This window comes from Cynocephalus volans, chromosome 11 (assembly GCF_027409185.1).
Source record: "Cynocephalus volans isolate mCynVol1 chromosome 11, mCynVol1.pri, whole genome shotgun sequence".
NCBI classification, from domain to species: domain Eukaryota; kingdom Metazoa; phylum Chordata; class Mammalia; order Dermoptera; family Cynocephalidae; genus Cynocephalus; species Cynocephalus volans.
Window position 1 is genome coordinate 131,926,588 of NC_084470.1, and position 19,088 is coordinate 131,945,675.

Below are 19,088 nucleotides of genomic sequence, written 5' to 3' on the forward strand. Positions count from 1 at the left end.
CGGATAAAACCGGATTGAACCGGTTTAAACCGGATAAAACCGGATTGAACCGGTTTAAACTGGTTTCAACCGGATAGAACCGGATAGAACCGGTTTAAACTGGATAAAACCGGATTGAACCAGCTTAAACCGCTTTAAACAGGATTAAACCGGTTTAAACCGGATAAAACCGGATTGAACCGGCTTAAACCGGTTTAAACCGGATAAAACCGGATTGAACTGGTTTAAACCGGTTTAAAACGGATAGAAGTGGATAGAAACGGTTTAAACCGGATAAAACCGGATTGAACCGGTGTAAACCGGTTGAAACCGGATAAAAACGGATTGAAAGGGATTAAACCGGTTTAAACTGGATAAAACTGGAATGAACCGGCTTAAACAGGTCTAAACCGGATAAGACCCGATTGAACAGGCTTAAACTGGTATAAACAGCATAGAACCGGTTTAAACCGGATAAAACCGGATTGAACCGGTGTAAACCGGTTGAAACCGGATAAAAACGGATTGAAAGGGTTTAAACCGGTTTAAACTGGATAAAACTGGAATGAACCGGCATAAACAGGTCTAAACCGGATAAAACCCGATTGAACAGGCTTAAACTGGTATAAACAGCATAGAACCGGTTTGAACCGGATAAAACCGGATTGAACCGGTTAAATCGGTTGAAACCGGATAAAACCAGACTGAACCGGTTTAAACCGGATAATACCGGATTTAACCGGTTTAATACGGTGTCAACCGGATAGAACCGGTTTAAACCGGTTAAAACCTGATTGATCCGGTTTAAACCGTTTTCAACTGTATAGAACCGGATAGAACCGGTTTAAACTGGATAAAACAGGATTGAACTGGTTTAAACCGGATAAAACCGGATTGAACCGGTTTAAACTGGTTTCAACTGGATAGAAGCGGATAGAACAGGTTTAAACTGGATAAAACCGGATTGAACCGGCTTAAACCGGTTTAAACCAGATAAAACCGGATTGAACCGGCTTAAACCGGTTTAAACCGGATAAAACCGGATTGAACCGGTTCAAACCGGTTTAAACCGGATAAAACCGGAATGAACTGTTTTAAACCGGTTAAAACGGATAGAACCGGTTTAAACCGGATAAAACCGGATTGAACCAGTTTAAACCGGTTTAAACCGGATAAAACCGGATTGAACCGGTTTAAACCAGATAGAACAGGATAGAACCGATTTAAACCGCAAAGAACTGGATAGAACCGGTTTAAACCGGATAAATCCGGATTGAACCGGTTTAAACCGGTTTAAAGCGGATAAAACCGGATTGAACTGGTTTAAACCGGATAGAACCGGATTGAACCGGTTTAAACCGGTTTCAACCAGATAGAACCGGATAGAAGCGGTTTAAACTGGGTAAAACCGGATTGAACCTGTCTAAACCGGTTTAAACTAGAGAAAAACGGATTGAACAGGTTTAAACTGGACAAAACCGGATTGACCCAGTTTAAACTGGTTTAAACCGGATAAAACCGGATTGAACCGGTTCAAACTGGTTTAAACCGGATAAAACCAAATTGAAACAGTTTAAACCGGATAAAATCAGATTGAACCAGATTAAAACGGATAAAACCGGATTGAACCAGTTGAAACCCGTTTAAACCAGATGGAAACGGATAGAACCGGTTTAAACCCGATAAAACCGGATTGAACCGGTTCAAACTGGTTTAAACCGGATAAAACCGGATTGAACCATTTCAAACCGGTTTAAACCGGATAAAACCGGAATGAATCGGTTTAAATCGGATAAAAGCGGATTGAACCGGTTTAAACCGGATAAAACCGGATTGAACTGGTTTAAACTGGATAAAACCGGATTGAACCGGTTTAAACTGGTTTCAACCGGATAGAACCGGATAGAACCGGTTTAAACTGGATAAAACCGGATTGAACCGGTTTAAACAGGATAAAAGCGGATTGAACCGGCTTAAACCGGTTTAAACCGGATAAAACCGGATTGAACCGGTTCAAACCGGTTTAAACCGGATAAAACCAGTATGAAATGGATTAAACGGGTTTAAAACGGATAGAAGTGGATAGAAACGGTTTAAACCGGATAAAACCGGATTGATCCGGTGTAAACCGGTCGAAACTGGATAAAAACGGATTGAAAGGGTTTAAACCGGTTTAAACCGGATAAAACTGGATTGAAGCGGTTTAAACCGGTTTAAACTGGATAGAACCAGTTTAAACCGGATAAAACCGGATTGAACCATTTCAAACCGTTTTTAACCGGATAAAACCGGAATGAACCGGTTTAAACCGGATAAAACCGGATTGAACCGGTTTAAACCGGATAAAACCGGATTTACCCGGTTTAAACCGGTTTAAACCGGATTGAACCGGTTAAAACTGGTTTCAACCGGATAGAACCGGATAGAACCGGTTTAAACCGGATAAAACCAAATTGAACCAGTTTAAACCGGATAAAATCAGATTGAACTGGTTTAAAACGTATAAAACCGGATTGAACCAGTTTAAACCCTTTTAACCCAGATGGAAACGAATAGAACCGTTTTAAACTTGATAAAACCGGATTGAACCGGCTGAAACCGACTTAAACCAGATAAAACCGGATTGAACGGGCTTAAACCGGTTTAAACCGGACAAATCCGGATTGAACCAGGTTAAACCGGTTAAAACCATATAGAAATGGATAGAACTGGTTTAAACTGGATAAAACCGGATTGAACCGGTTTGAACTGGTCTAAACCAGATAAAACCGGATTGAACTGGTATCAAACGGTTTAAACCGGATAAAACAAGATTGAACCGGTTTAAACCGGATAAAACTGGATTGAACCAGCTTAACCCGGTTTAAACCGGATAAAACCGGTTTAAACCAGATAAATCCGGATTGAACCGGTTTAAACCGGTTTCAACCGGATAGAACCGGAATGAACTGGTCTAAACCGGATAAAACCGGTTTAAACCAGATAAAACCGGATTGAACCAGTTCAAACCGGTTTAAACCGGATAAAACCGGAATGAACTGGTTTAAACCGGAAAATCCGGATTGAACCGGATGAAACCGATTGAAACCGGATATAAACGGATTGAAGCAGTTTAAACCGGTTTAAAACTGATAAAACCGGAATGAACCGGCCTAAACCGGTTTAAACCTGATAGGACCGGTTAAAACTGGATAAAACCAGATTGAACTGGCTTAAAAGGGTTTAAACCGGATAGAACCGGTTTAAACTGGATAAAAACGGATTGAACCGGTTTTAACCGGATAAAACCGCATTGAACTGGTTTAAACCGGTTTAAACTGGATAAAACCGGATTGAACCAGCTTAAACAGGTTTAAACCGGGTAAAACCAGAGTGAACTGGTTGAAACCAGATAAAACCGGATTGAATCGGTTTAAACCGGATAAAACCGGAATGAACTGGTTTAAACCGGATAAAACCGGACTGAACCAGTTTAAACCGGATAAAACCGGATTGAACCATTTCAAACCGGTTTTAACCGGATAAAACCGGAATGAACCGGTTTAAACCGGATAAAACCGGATTGAACCAGTTTAAACCGGATGAAACCGGATTGAACCGGTTTAAACTGGTTTCAACCGGATAGAACCGGATAGAACCGGTTTAAACTGGATAAAACCGGATTGAACCAGCTTAAACCGCTTTAAACAGGATTAAACCGGTTTAAACCGGATAAAACCGGATTGAACCGGCTTAAACCGGTTTAAACCGGATAAAACCGGATTGAACTGGTTTAAACCGGTTTAAAACGGATAGAAGTGGATAGAAACGGTTTAAACCGGATAAAACCGGATTGAACCGGTGTAAACCGGTTGAAACCGGATAAAAACGGATTGAAAGGGTTTAAACCGGTTTAAACTGGATAAAACTGGAATGAACCGGCTTAAACAGGTCTAAACCGGATAAGACCCGATTGAACCGGCTTAAACTGGTATAAACAGCATAGAAACGGTTTAAACCGGATAAAACCGGATTGATCCGGTTTAAACCGGTTGAAACCGGATAAAACCAGACTGAACCGGTTTAAACCGGATAATACCGGATTTAACCGGTTTAATACGGTTTCAACCGGATAGAACCGGTTTAAACCGGTTAAAACCTGATTGATCCGGTTTAAACCGTTTTCAACTGTATAGAACCGGATAGAACCGGTTTAAACTGGATAAAACAGGATTGAACTGGTTTAAACCGGTTTAAACCGGATAAAACCGGATTGAACCGGTTCAAACCGGTTTAAACCGGATAAAACCGGATTGAACCGGTTCAAACCGGTTTAAACAGGATAAAACCGGAATGAACTGTTTTAAACCGGTTAAAACGGATAGAACCGGTTTAAACCGGATAAAACCGGATTGAACCAGTTTAAACCGGTTTAAACCAGATAGAAATGGATAGAACTGGTTTAAACTGGATAAAACCGGAATGAACCGGTTTGAACTGGTCTAAACCAGATAAAACCGGATTGAACTGGTTTCAAACGGTTTAAACCGGATAAAAAAAGATTGAACCGGTTTAAACCGGATAAAACCAGATTGAACCAGCTTAAACCGGTTAAAACCTGATAAAACCGGATTGAACCGGTTTAAACTGGTTTCAACCGGATAGAACCGGATAGAACCGGTTTAAACAGGATAAAACCGGATTGAACTGGTTTAAATTGGATAAAACCGGATTGAACCGGTTTAAACCGGATTAAACCTGATTGAACCGGTTTAAACCGGAGCAAACCGGATTGAACCGGATTAAACCGGTTTCAACCTGATAGAACCGGATAGAACCGGTTTAAACAGGATAAAACCGGATTGAAGCGGTTTAAACCGGATCAAACCAGATAAAACCAGATTGAAATGGTTTAAACCGGATTGAACCGGAAAAAACGGATTGAACTGGTTTAAACTGGATAAAACCGGCATGAACCGGCTCAAACCGGTTTAAACCGGATAGAACCGGCTGAAAACAGTTTAAACCGGATAAAACCGGATTGAACTGGTTTAAACCGGTTTAAACCGGATAAAACCGGATTGAAGCGGTTTAAACCGGTTTAAACCAGATAGAACCGGTTTAAACCGGATAGAAACCGTTTAAACCGGATAAAACCGGATTGAACCAGTTTAAACCGGTTTAAACCGGATAAAACCGGATTGAACCGGTTTAAACCAGATAGAACAGGATAGAACCGGTTTAAACCGCAAAGAACTGGATAGAACCGGTTTAAACCGGATCAATCCGGATTGAACCGGTTTAAACCGGTTTAAAGCGGATAAAACCGGATTGAACTGGTTTAAACCGGATAGAACCGGATTGAACCGGTTTAAACCGGTTTCAACCGGATAGAACCGGATAGAAGCGGTTTAAACTGGGTAAAACCGGATTGAACCTGTCTAAACCGGTTTAAACTAGAGAAAAACGGATTGAACAGGTTTAAACTGGACAAAACCGGATTGACCCTGTTTAAACTGGTTTAAACCGGATAGAACCGGATAGAACCGGTTTAAACTGGATAAAACCGGATTGAACCGGTTTAAACAGGATAAAAGCGGATTGAACCGGCTTAAACCGGTTTAAACCGGATAAAACCGGATTGAACCGGTTCAAACCGGTTTTAAACCGGATAAAACCAGTATGAAATGGATTAAACGGGTTTAAAACGGATAGAAGTGGATAGAAACGGTTTAAACCGGATAAAACCGGATTGATCCGGTGTAAACCGGTCGAAACTGGATAAAAACGGATTGAAAGGGTTTAAACCGGTTTAAACCGGATAAAACTGGATTGAAGCGGTTTAAACCGGTTTAAACTGGATAGAACCAGTTTAAACCGGATAAAACCGGATTGAACCATTTCAAACCGGTTTTAACCGGATAAAACCGGAATGAACCGGTTTAAACCGGATAAAACCGGATTGAACCGGTTTAAACCGGATAAAACCGGATTTACCCGGTTTAAACCGGTTTAAACCGGATTGAACCGGTTAAAACTGGTTTCAACCGGATAGAACCGGATAGAACCGGTTTAAACCGGATAAAACCAAATTGAACCAGTTTAAACCGGATAAAATCAGATTGAACTGGTTTAAAACGTATAAAACCGGATTGAACCAGTTTAAACCCTTTTAACCCAGATGGAAACGAATAGAACCGTTTTAAACTTGATAAAACCGGATTGAACCGGCCAAAACCGACTTAAACCAGATAAAACCGGATTGAACGGGCTTAAACCGGTTTAAACCGGACAAATCCGGATTGAACCAGGTTAAACCGGTTAAAACCATATAGAAATGGATAGAACTGGTTTAAACTGGATAAAACCGGATTGAACCGGTTTGAACTGGTCTAAACCAGATAAAACCGGATTGAACTGGTATCAAACGGTTTAAACCGGATAAAACAAGATTGAACCGGTTTAAACCGGATAAAACTGGATTGAACCAGCTTAACCCGGTTTAAACCGGATAAAACCGGTTTAAACCAGATAAATCCGGATTGAACCGGTTTAAACCGGTTTCAACCGGATAGAACCGGAATGAACTGGTCTAAACCGGATAAAACCGGTTTAAACCAGATAAAACCGGATTGAACCAGTTCAAACCGGTTTAAACCGGATAAAACCGGAATGAACTGGTTTAAACCGGAAAATCCGGATTGAACCGGATGAAACCGATTGAAACCGGATATAAACGGATTGAAGCAGTTTAAACCGGTTTAAAACTGATAAAACCGGAATGAACCGGCCTAAACCGGTTTAAACCTGATAGGACCGGTTAAAACTGGATAAAACCAGATTGAACTGGCTTAAAAGGGTTTAAACCGGATAGAACCGGTTTAAACTGGATAAAAACGGATTGAACCGGTTTTAACCGGATAAAACCGCATTGAACTGGTTTAAACCGGTTTAAACTGGATAAAACCGGATTGAACCAGCTTAAACAGGTTTAAACCGGGTAAAACCAGAGTGAACTGGTTGAAACCAGATAAAACCGGATTGAATCGGTTTAAACCGGATAAAACCGGAATGAACTGGTTTAAACCGGATAAAACCGGACTGAACCAGTTTAAACCGGATAAAACCGGATTGAACCATTTCAAACCGGTTTTAACCGGATAAAACCGGAATGAACCGGTTTAAACCGGATAAAACCGGATTGAACCAGTTTAAACCGGATGAAACCGGATTGAACCGGTTTAAACTGGTTTCAACCGGATAGAACCGGATAGAACCGGTTTAAACTGGATAAAACCGGATTGAACCAGCTTAAACCGCTTTAAACAGGATTAAACCGGTTTAAACCGGATAAAACCGGATTGAACCGGCTTAAACCGGTTTAAACCGGATAAAACCGGATTGAACTGGTTTAAACCGGTTTAAAACGGATAGAAGTGGATAGAAACGGTTTAAACCGGATAAAACCGGATTGAACCGGTGTAAACCGGTTGAAACCGGATAAAAACGGATTGAAAGGGTTTAAACCGGTTTAAACTGGATAAAACTGGAATGAACCGGCTTAAACAGGTCTAAACCGGATAAGACCCGATTGAACAGGCTTAAACTGGTATAAACAGCATAGAAACGGTTTAAACCGGATAAAACCGGATTGATCCGGTTTAAACCGGTTGAAACCGGATAAAACCAGACTGAACCGGTTTAAACCGGATAATACCGGATTTAACCGGTTTAATACGGTTTCAACCGGATAGAACCGGTTTAAACCGGTTAAAACCTGATTGATCCGGTTTAAACCGTTTTCAACTGTATAGAACCGGATAGAACCGGTTTAAACTGGATAAAACAGGATTGAACTGGTTTAAACCGGTTTAAACCGGATAAAACCGGATTGAACCGGTTCAAACCGGTTTAAACCGGATAAAACCGGATTGAACCGGTTCAAACCGGTTTAAACAGGATAAAACCGGAATGAACTGTTTTAAACCGGTTAAAACGGATAGAACCGGTTTAAACCGGATAAAACCGGATTGAACCAGTTTAAACCGGTTTAAACCAGATAGAAATGGATAGAACTGGTTTAAACTGGATAAAACCGGAATGAACCGGTTTGAACTGGTCTAAACCAGATAAAACCGGATTGAACTGGTTTCAAACGGTTTAAACCGGATAAAAAAAGATTGAACCGGTTTAAACCGGATAAAACCAGATTGAACCAGCTTAAACCGGTTAAAACCTGATAAAACCGGATTGAACCGGTTTAAACTGGTTTCAACCGGATAGAACCGGATAGAACCGGTTTAAACAGGATAAAACCGGATTGAACTGGTTTAAATTGGATAAAACCGGATTGAACCGGTTTAAACCGGATTAAACCTGATTGAACCGGTTTAAACCGGAGCAAACCGGATTGAACCGGATTAAACCGGTTTCAACTGGATAGAACCGGATAGAACCGGTTTAAACAGGATAAAACCGGATTGAAGCGGTTTAAACCGGATCAAACCAGATAAAACCAGATTGAAATGGTTTAAACCGGATTGAACCGGAAAAAACGGATTGAACTGGTTTAAACTGGATAAAACCGGCATGAACCGGCTCAAACCGGTTTAAACCGGATAGAACCGGCTGAAAACAGTTTAAACCGGATAAAACCGGATTGAACTGGTTTAAACCGGTTTAAACCGGATAAAACCGGATTGAAGCGGTTTAAACCGGTTTAAACCAGATAGAACCGGTTTAAACCGGATAGAAACCGTTTAAACCGGATAAAACCGGATTGAACCAGTTTAAACCGGTTTAAACCGGATAAAACCGGATTGAACCGGTTTAAACCAGATAGAACAGGATAGAACCGGTTTAAACCGCAAAGAACTGGATAGAACCGGTTTAAACCGGATCAATCCGGATTGAACCGGTTTAAACCGGTTTAAAGCGGATAAAACCGGATTGAACTGGTTTAAACCGGATAGAACCGGATTGAACCGGTTTAAACCGGTTTCAACCGGATAGAACCGGATAGAAGCGGTTTAAACTGGGTAAAACCGGATTGAACCTGTCTAAACCGGTTTAAACTAGAGAAAAACGGATTGAACAGGTTTAAACTGGACAAAACCGGATTGACCCTGTTTAAACTGGTTTAAACCGGATAAAACCGGATTGAACCGGTTCAAACTGGTTTAAACCGGATAAAACCAAATTGAAACAGTTTAAACCGGATAAAATCAGATTGAACCAGATTAAAACGGATAAAACCGGATTGAACCAGTTGAAACCCGTTTAAACTAGATGGAAACGGATAGAACCGGTTTAAACCCGATAAAACCGGATTGAACCGGTTCAAACTGGTTTAAACCGGATAAAACCGGATTGAACCATTTCAAACCGGTTTAAACCGGATAAAACCGGAATGAATCGGTTTAAACCGGATAAAAGCGGATTGAACCGGTTTAAACCGGATAAAACCGGATTGAACTGGTTTAAACTGGATAAAACCGGATTGAACCGGTTTAAACTGGTTTCAACCGGATAGAACCGGATAGAACCGGTTTAAACTGGATAAAACCGGATTGAACCGGTTTAAACAGGATAAAAGCGGATTGAACCGGCTTAAACCGGTTTAAACCGGATAAAACCGGATTGAACCGGTTCAAACCGGTTTAAACCGGATAAAACCAGTATGAAATGGATTAAACGGGTTTAAAACGGATAGAAGTGGATAGAAACGGTTTAAACCGGATAAAACCGGATTGATCCGGTGTAAACCGGTCGAAACTGGATAAAAACGGATTGAAAGGGTTTAAACCGGTTTAAACTGGATAAAACTGGAATGAACCGGCTTAAACCGGATAAAACCGGATTGAACCGGTTTAAAACGCTTTCAACCGGATAGAACCGGTTTAAACCGGATAAAACCTGATTGAACTGGTTTAAACCGGTTTCAACTGTATAGATCCGGATAGAACCGGTTTGAACCGGATAAAACAGGATTGAACTGGTTTAAACCGGATAAAACCGGATTGAACCGTTTTAAACTGGTTTCAACCGGATAGAACCGGATAGAACCGGTTTAAACTGGATAAAACCGGATTGAACCGGCTTAAACCGGTTTAAACCAGATGAAACCAGATTGAACCGGCTTAAACCGGTTTAAACCGCATAAAACGGGATTGATCTGGTTTAAACCGGATAAAACTGGATTGAAGCGGTTTAAACCGGTTTAAACTGGATAGAACCGGTTTAAACCGGATAAAACCGGACTGAACCAGTTTAAACCGGTTTAAACTGGATAAAACCGGATTGAACCGGTTTAAACCGAATAAAACCGGATTGAACCGGTTTAAACCGGCTTAAACCAGATAGAACCGGATAGAACCGGTTTAAACCGGATAGAACCGGATAGAACCGGTTTAAACCGGTTTAAACTGGATAAAACGGGATTGATCCGGTTTAAAGCGGATAAAACCGGATTGAACTGGTATAAACCGGTTTAAACTGGAGAAAACCGGATTGAAGAGGTTTAAACCGGATAAAACCGGATTTACCCGGTTTAAACCGGTTTAAACCGGATAAAACCGGATTGAACCGGTTCAAACCGGTTTAAACCGGATAAAACCAAATTGAACCAGTTTAAACCGGATAAAATCAGATTGAACTGGTTTAAAACGTGTAAAACCGGATTGAACCAGTTTCAACCCTTTTAACCCAGATGGAAACGAATAGAACCGTTTTAAACTTGATAAGACCGGATTGAACCGGCTTAAACCGGTTTAAACCAGATAAAACCGGATTGAACCGGTTCAAACCGGTTTAAACCGGATAAAACCGGAATGAACTGTTTTAAACTGGTTTAAAACGGATAGAACCGGTTTAAACTGGATAAAACCATATTGAACCGGTTTAAACCGGTTAAAACAGGATAGAACCGGTTTAAACTGGATAAAACCGGATTGAAACAGTTTAAACCCGTTTAAACCAGATAAAACCGGATTGAACCGTTTTAAACCGGCTTAAATCGGATGAAAACGGATTGAAACGGTTTAAACTGGTTTAAACCGGATAAAACCAGATTGAACCGGTCTAAAACCGGATAAAACCGGATAGAACCGGTTTAAACCGGATAAAACCATATTGAACCTGTTTAAACCGGTTAAAACAGGATAGAACCGGTTTAAACTGGATAAAACCGGATTGAAACAGTTTAAACCCGTTTAAACCAGATAAAACCGGATTGAACCGTTTTAAACCGGCTTAAATCGGATGAAAACGGATTGAAACGGTTTAAACTGGTTTAAACCGGATAAAACTGGATAGAACCGGGTTAAACCGGTTTAAATCGGATAAAACCGGATTGACCCGGTTTCAAGCGGTTTAAACTGGATAAAAACGGATTGAACGGGTTTAAACCGGTTTAAACCAGATAAAAACGGTTTACACCAGATAAAACCAAATTGAACCGGTTTAAACCGGATAAAACCAGATTGAACCGGTTTAAACCAGATAAAACCGGATTGAACCAGGTTAAACCAAATAGAACCGTATAGAACCGGTTTAAACTGGATAGAACCGGATAGAACCTGTTTAAACCGGATAAAACCAGATTGAACCGGTTTAAACCGGATAAAACCGGATTGAACCTGCTTAAACCGGTTTAAACCGGATAAAAGCGGATAGGAACGGTTTAAACCGGATTAAACCAGATTGAACCGGTGTAAACCTGTTGAAACCGGATAAAAACGGATTGAAAGGGTTTAAACTGGTTTAAACTGGATAAAACTGGAATGAACCGGCTTTAACAGGTCTAAACCGGATAAAACCCGATTGAACTGGCTTAAACTGGTATAAACAGCATAGAACCGGTTTAAACTGGATAAAACCGGATTGAACCGGTATAAACCAGATAAAACCGGATTGAACCGGTTTAATACGGTTTCAAACAGATAGAACCGGTTTAAACCGGATAAAACCTGATTGAACTGGTTTAAACCAGTTTCAACTGTATGGAACCGGATAGAACGGGTTTAAACCGGATAAAACAGGATTGAACTGGTTTAAACCGGAGAAAACCGGATTGAACCGGTTTAAACTGGTTTCAACCGGATAGAACCGGATAGAACCGGTTTAAACTGAATAAAACCTGATTGAACCCGCTAAAATCGGTTTAAACCGGATAAAACCGGATTGAACCGGTTGAAACCGGTTTAAACCGGATAAAAACAGACTGAACCGGTTTAAAACGGATAAAACCGAATTGAACCGGTTTAATACGGTTTCAACCGGATAGAACCGGTTTAAACCGGATAAAACCTGATTGAAACGGTTTAAACCGGTTTCAACTGTATAGAACCGGATAGAAGCGGTTTAAACCGGATAAAACAGGACTGAACTGGTTCAAACCGGTTTAAACTGGATATAACCGGATTGAACTGGATTAAACCGGTTTAAAACGGATAAAACCGCTTTAAACCGGATAAAACCAAATTGAACCAGTTTAAACCCCATAAAACCAGATTGAACCGGTTTAAAACGGATAAAACCGGATTGAACCAGTTTAAACCGGTTTAAATCAGATAGAAATTGATACACCTGGTTTAAACCGGATAAAACCGGAGTGAACCGGTTTGAAATGGTCTAAACCAGATAAAACCAGATTGAAGTGGTTTCAACCGGTTTAAACCGCATAAAACAAGATTGAACTGGTTTAAACCGGATAAAACCGGATTGAACCAGCTTAAACCGGTTTAAACCGGATAAAACTGGATTGAACAGGTTTAAATGGGATAAAATCGGATTGATCCGGTTTAAACCGGTTTAAACAGGATAAAACCGGAATGAACTGGTTTAAACCGGATAAAACCGGTTTAAACCAGATAAAACCGGATTGAACCGGTTTAAACCGGTTTCAACAGGATAGAACCGGAATGAACTGGTCTAAACCGGATAAAACCGGTTTAAACCAGATAAAACCGGATTGAACCACTTCAAACCGGTTTAAACCGGATAAAACCGGAATGAACTGGTTTAAACCGGATAAATCCGGATTGAACTGGATGAAACCGGTTGAAACCGGATATAAACGGATTGAAGCAGTTTAAACCGGTTTAAAATTGATAAAACCGGAATGAACCGGCCTAAACCGGTTTAAACCTGATAGGACCGGTTTAAACTGGATAAAACCAGATTGAACTGGCTTAAAAGGGTTTAAACCGGATAGAACCGGTTTAAACTGGATAAAAACGGATTGAACCGGTTTTAACCGGATAAAACCGCTTTGAACTGGTTTAAACCGGTTTCAACTGGATAGAACCGGATAGAACCGGTTTAAACTGGATAAAACCGGATTGAACCAGCTTAAACAGGTTTAAACCGGGTAAAACCGGATTGAACCGGTTCAAACCGGTTTAAACCGGGTAAAACCAGAGTGAACTGGTTTAAACCAGATAAAACCGGATTGAACCGGTTTAAACCGGATAAAACCGGAATGAACTGGTTTAAACCGGATAAAACCGGACTGAACCAGTTTAAACCGGATAAAACCGGATTGAACCATTTCAAACCGGTTTTAACCGGATAAAAGCGGAATGAACCGGTTTAAACCGGATAAAACCGGATTGAACCGGTTTAAACCGGATAAAACCGGATTGAACCGGTTTAAACCGGATAAAACCGGATTGAACCGGTTTAAACTGGTTTCAACCGGATAGAACCGGATAGAACCGGTTTAAACTGGATAAAACCGGATTGAACCAGCTTAAACCGCTTTAAACAGGATTAAACCGGTTTAAACAGGATAAAACAGGACTGAACTGGTTCAAACCGGTTTAAACCGGATATAACCGGATTGAACTGGATTAAACCGGTTTAAAACGGATAAAACCGCTTTAAACCAGATATAACAGGTTTATCTGGATAAAACCGGACTGAACCGGTTTAAATCGGTGTAAACCGGATAAAAACGGATTGAAACGGATTAAACCAGTTTATACTGGATAAACCGGATTGAATCGGTTAAAACCGGTTTAAACCGGATTAAACCAGATTGAACCGGTTTAAACCGGAGCAAACCGGATTGAACCAGATTAAACCGGTTTCAACCGGACAGAACCGGATAGAACCGGTTTAAACAGGATAAAACCGGACTGAAGCGGTTTAAACCGGATCAAACCAGATAAAACCAGATTGAAACGGTTTAAACCGGATTGAACCGGAAAAAACGGATTGAACTGGTTTAAACTGGATAAAACCGGATTGAACCAGCTTAAACCTGTTTAAACTGGATAGAGCCGGTTTAAACCGGTATCCGGTTAAAACCGGATAAAACCGGAATGAACCGGCTCAAACCGGTTTAAACCGGATAGAACCGGCTGAAAACAGTTTAAACCGGATAAAACCGGATTGAACTGGTTTAAACCGGTTTAAACCGGATAAAACCGGATTGAAGCGGTTTAAACCGGTTTAAACCAGATAGAACCGGTTTAAACCGGATAGAAACCGTTTAAACCGGATAAAACCGGATTGAACCAGTTTAAACCGGTTTAAACCGGATAAAACCGGATTGAACCGGTTTAAACCAGATAGAACAGGATAGAACCGGTTTAAACCGGAAAGAACTGGATAGAACCGGTTTAATCCGGATAAAACCGGATTGAACCGGTTTAAACCGGTTTAAAGCGGATAAAACCGGATTGAACTGGTTTAAACCGGATAAAACCGGATTGAACCGGTTTAAACCGGTTTCAACCGGATAGAACCGGTTTAAACTGGATAAAAACGGATTGAACCGGTTTTAACCGGATAAAACCGCTTTGAACTGGTTTAAACCGGTTTCAACTGGATAGAACCGGATAGAACCGGTTTAAACCGGATAAAACCGGAATGAACTGGTTTAAACCGGATAAACCGGATAAAACCGGATATAACCGGTTTAAACTGGATAAAACCGGAATGAACTGGTTTAAACCGGATAAAACCTGTTTAAACCAGATAAATCCGGATTGAACCGGTTTAAACCGGTTTCAACCGGATAGAACCGGAATGAACTGGTCTAAACCGGATAAAACCGGTTTAAACCAGATAAAACCGGAATGAACCGGATGAAACCGGTTGAAACCGGATATAAACGGATTGAAGCAGTTTAAACCGGTTTAAAACTGATAAAACAGGAATGAACCGGCCTAAACCGGTTTAAACCTGATAGGACCGGTTAAAACTGGATAAAACCAGATTGAACTGGCTTAAAAGGGTTTAAACCGGATAGAACCGGTTTAAACTGGATAAAAACGGATTGAACCGGTTTTAACCGGATAAAACCGCATTGAACTGGTTTAAACCGGTTTCAACTGGATAGAACCGGATAGAACCGGTTTAAACTGGATAAAACCGGATTGAACCAGCTTAAACAGGTTTAAACCGGGTAAAACCAGAGTGAACTGGTTTAAACCAGATAAAACCGGATTGAACCGGTTTAAACCGGATAAAACCGGAATGAACTGGTTTAAACCGGATAAAACCGGACTGAACAAGTTTCAACCGGATAAAACCGGATTGAACCATTTCAAACCGGTTTTAACCGGATAAAACCGGAATGAACCGGTTTAAAACGGATAAAACCGGATTGAACCGGTTTAAACCGGATAAAACCGGATTGAACCGGTTTAAACTGGTTTCAACCGGATAGAATCGGATAGAACCGGTTTAAACAGGATAAAACCGGATTGAACCAGCTTAAACCGCTTTAAACAGGATTAAACCGGTTTAAACCGGATAAAACCGGATTGAACCGGCTTAAACCGGTTGAAACCGGATAAAACCAGACTGAACCGGTTTAAACCGGATAAAACCGGATTTAACCGGTTTAATACGGTTTCAACCGGATTGAACCGGTTTAAACCGGTTAAAACCTGATTGATCCGGTTTAAACCGTTTTCAAGTGTATAGAACCGGATAGAACCGGTTTAAACTGGATAAAACAGGATTGAACTGGTTTAAACCGGATAAAACCGGATTGATCCGGTTTAAACTGGTTTCAACTGGATAGAAGTGGATAGAACAGGTTTAAACTGGATAAAACCGGATTGAACCGGCTTAAACCGGTTTAAACCAGATAAAACCGGATTGAACTGGCTTAAACCGGTTTAAACCGGATAAAACCGGATTGAACCGGTTCAAACTGGTTTAAACCGGATAAAACCGGAATGAACTGTTTTCAACCGGTTAAAACGGAAAGAAACGGTTTAAACCGGATAAAACCAGATTGAACCAGTTTAAACCGGTTTAAACCAGATAGAAATGGATAGAACTGGTTTAAACTGGATAAAACCGGAATGAACCGGTTTGAACTGGTCTAAACCAGATAAAACCGGATTGAACTGGTTTCAAACGGTTTAAACCGGATAAAAAAAGATTGAACCGGTTTAAACCGGATAAAACCAGATTGAACCAGCTTAAACCGGTTAAAACCGGATAAAACCGGATTGAACCGGTTTAAACTGGTTTCAACCGGATAGAACCGGATAGAACCGGTTTAAACTGGATAAAACCGGATTGAACCAGCTTAAACTGGTTTAAACCGGATAAAACCAGATTGAACCGGTTTAAACCGGATAAAACCGGATTGAACCGGTTCAAACAGGTTTAAACCTGATAAAACCGGAATGAACTGGTTTAAACCGGTTTAAAACGGATAGAACCGGATAGAAACGGTATAAACCGGATAAAACCGGATTGAACCGTTTTAAACTGGTTTCAAACGGATAGAACCGGATAGAACCGGTTTAAACTGGATAAAACTGGATTGAACTGGCTTAAACCGGTTTAAACCGGATTAAACCGGATTGAACCGGTTCAAACCGGTTTAAACCTGATAAAACCGGAATGAACTGGTTTAAACCGGTTTAAAACGGATAGAACCGGATAGAAATGGTTTAAACCGGATAAAACCGGATTGAACTGGATTAAACCAGTTTACAACGGATAAAACCGGTTTAAACTGGATAAAACCGGATTCAACCAGCTTTAACCGGTTTAAACCGGATAAAACTAGGTTGAATCGGTTTCAACCGGATGAAATCGGATTGAACAGGTTTAAAACTGTTTAAACTGTATAGAACTGGTTAAAACTGGTTGAAACCGGATAAAACCGGATTGATCCGGTTTAAACCGGTTTAAACAGGATAAAACCGGATTGAACTAGTTTATACCGGTTTAAACCGGATATAACAGGTTTATCTGGATAAAACCGGACTGAACCGGTTTAAATCGGTGTAAACCGGATAAAACCGGATTGAAACGGATTAAACCAGTTTATACTGGATAAACCGGATTGAATCGGTTAAAACCGGATAAAACAAGATTGAACCGGTTTAAACCGGATAAAACCGGATTGAACCAGCTTAAACCGGTTTAAACCGGATAAAACTGGATTGAACCGGTTTAAACCGGATAAAATCGGATTGATCCGGTTTAAACCGGTTTAAACAGGATAAAACCGGATTGAACTGGTTTATACCGGTTTAAACCGGATAAAACCGGTTCAAACGGGATAAAACCAAATTGAACCAGTTTAAACCGGATAATACCAGATTGAACCGGTTTAAGCCGGATAAAACCGGATTAAACTGGTTTAAACCGGATAAACCGGATGAAACCGGATATAACCGGTTTAAACAGGATAAAACCGGAATGAACTGGTTTAAACCGGATAAAACCGGTTTAAACCAGATAAAACCGGATTGAACCGGTTTAAACCGGTTTAAACTGGATAAAACCGGAATGAAGTGGTTTAAACCGGATAAATCCGGATTGAACCGGATGAAACCGATTGAAACCGGATATAAACGGATTGAAGCAGTTTAAACCGGTTTAAAATTGATAAAACCGGAATGAACCGGCCTAAACCGGTTTAAACCTGATAGGACCGGTTTAAACTGGATAAAACCAGATTGAACTGGCTTAAAAGGGTTTAAACCGGATAGAACCGGTTTAAACTGGATAAAAACGGATTGAACCGGTTTTAACCGGATAAAACCGCTTTGAACTGGTTTAAACCGGTTTCAACTGGATAGAACTGGATAGAACCAGTTTAAACTGGATAAAACCGGATTGAACCAGCTTAAACAGGTTTAAACCGGGTAAAACCGGATTGAACCGGTTCGAACCGGTTTAAACCGGATAAAACCAGAGTGAACTGGTTTAAACCAGATAAAACCGGATTGAACCGGTTTAAACCGGATAAAACCGGAATTAACTGGTTTAAAACGGATAAAACTGTACTGAACCAGTTTAAACCGGATAAAACCGGATTGAACCGGTTTAAACTGGTTTCAACCGGATAGAACCGGATAGAACCGGTTTAAACTGGATAAAACCGGATTGAACCAGCTTAAACCGCTTTAAACAGGATTAAACCGGTTTAAACCGGATAAAACCGGATTGAACCGGCTTAATCCGGTTTAAACCGGATAAAACCGGATTGAACCGGTTCAAACGGGTTTAAACCGGATAAAACCGGAATGAACTGGTTTAAACCGGTTTAGAACGGATAGAAGTGGATAGAAACGGTTTAAACCGGATAAAACCGGATTGAACCGGTGTAAACCGGTTGAAACCGGATAAAAACGGATTGAAAGGGTTTAAACCGGTTTAAACTGGATAAAACTGGAATGAACCGGCTTAAACAGGTCTAAACCGGATAAAACCCGATTGAACAGGCTTAAACTGGTATAAACAGCATAGAACCGGTTTAAACCGGATAAAACCGGATTGAACCGGTTTAAACAGGTTGAAACTGGATAAAACCAGACTGAACCGGTTTAAACCGGATAAAACCGGATTTAACCGGTTTAATACGGTTTCAACCGGATAGAACCGGTTTAAACCGGTTAAAACCTGATTGATCCGGTTTAAACCGTTTTCATCTGTATAGAACCGGATAGAACCGGTTTAAACTGGACAAAACAGGATTGAACTGGTTTAAACCGGATAAAACCGGATTGAACCGGTTTAAACCGGTTTCAACTGGATAGAAGCAGATAGAACAGGTTTAAACTGGATAAAACCGGATTGAACCGGCTTAAACAGGTTTAAACCAGATAAAACCGGATTGAACCGGCTTAAACCGGTTTAAACCGGAT